The sequence below is a fragment of the Squalius cephalus genome (assembly GCF_949319135.1).
Source record: "Squalius cephalus genome assembly, chromosome: 9".
In the NCBI taxonomy this organism is placed as follows: Eukaryota; Metazoa; Chordata; class Actinopteri; order Cypriniformes; family Leuciscidae; genus Squalius; species Squalius cephalus.
This window is the reverse complement of record NC_137130.1, coordinates 35,419,802-35,421,332: the sequence shown is the minus strand read 5'-3', so window position 1 is coordinate 35,421,332 and position 1,531 is coordinate 35,419,802.

Genomic DNA, 1,531 nt, shown 5'->3' with positions numbered 1-1,531 from the left:
ACTATTTATTTGAGTTGCTTATATTTAATAAAATAATACTTTTATTGAGCAAGGATGCATTAAACTGGAAAAAGTGACAGTAAAGACTTTTGCATTTTTGCAAAAAAAAAAAAAAAAATGCTGTTCTTTTGAACTTCCTATTCATTATCCTTATAAAAATGTATCCCAGTTTCCACAAAAATATGAAGCAGCACAATGTTTTCAACATTAATTATAATCATAAATGTTTCTTGAGCATCAAGTCATCATATAACAATGATTTTTGAAGGATCATGTGACACTGAAGACTGGAGTAATGATGCTGAAAATTTAGCTTTGATCACAGGAATAAATTAGTTTATATATTCACATAGAAAACACTTATTTTAAACTAATAACATTTCACAATATTACGTTTTTTTTTTTTTTTTTTTCAAATAAATGCAGCTTTACTGAGCATGACACTTCTGTCAAAAAGCCCAGAATCAGTTGGCAAAAATGTATTTCCTGCCATTTCGGTATTTATCACAGATCCAACTGTAGGATGGTTTCTCTAAGTTGAGTCCACACACTCTTGAAACCTTGAAATATCCTGCAGTCGGACTGTCTGTCCCCCTTTTTAACAAACTGACTACATCATTTTCCATATACGGTTTGAATAGATTATTTTCACAGTTGTGATTCACACCACTGACTTTAAATAAAATGGACCAAAACAGTATAATTTATGTCGAGAGGTATTGTGTAAATTAGTAATCCATCTCCATTAGTGAAGAGTCGGTGTCCTGAAGGAAAGGAGATGTCCGCCTGGCTGCTGTGAAGGAGAAGTCATAACGCTTGAGTTACTCTCCACGCGCGCCAATGACATCTGCCACGGCCCAGCGCCATTATACATTACAATCTGAAGGAATATCTATATGTATTTGTGTTTACGTGTGGGATCCATGAAGTAAGTAACCTTTCTCTTTGGGCCGATAGACGTTGATTCAGACTTTCCACGCACGTGCTCGCTGACATAGGCAAACGCAAACACTGAATATTGAAATAACCTGAGGTAAATAGTGGCCTCAAATGCTCTGATGTCACGTGACGCTTGGACATACAGTACATGAGTTAGTTAGTTGACTGAGTAAAGTCTTGTAATATCACTGTTTCTGTGTGCTTTCTTAATTACACATTGACATCTTTCTCTAAAATAAAGCATTGTTGCCAATACTGTTAATATCCTGTTCATGGGTCAGTCTGGCTAACAGATCATCATGGCCTTGCACTCCACTTTATTCACAATCAATGTCATAGTCAATGCACTGTAGGCCTATTTGTTTTTCCAGTAACACTTTGCAAAAAGGTTTCATTTGTTAGCGTTTATTGATGGATTAGCTAACATGAACTGACAATGAGCAATATATGTTGTAAAGCGTTTATTAATCTTCGTTAATGTTAGTAAAAAAATATATATAGTTCATGGTTTGTTCATGTTAGTTAACAGTGCATTAACGTGTTAACAAATACAACTTTTGATTTGAATAATGTTTTAACAAATGTTGAAATG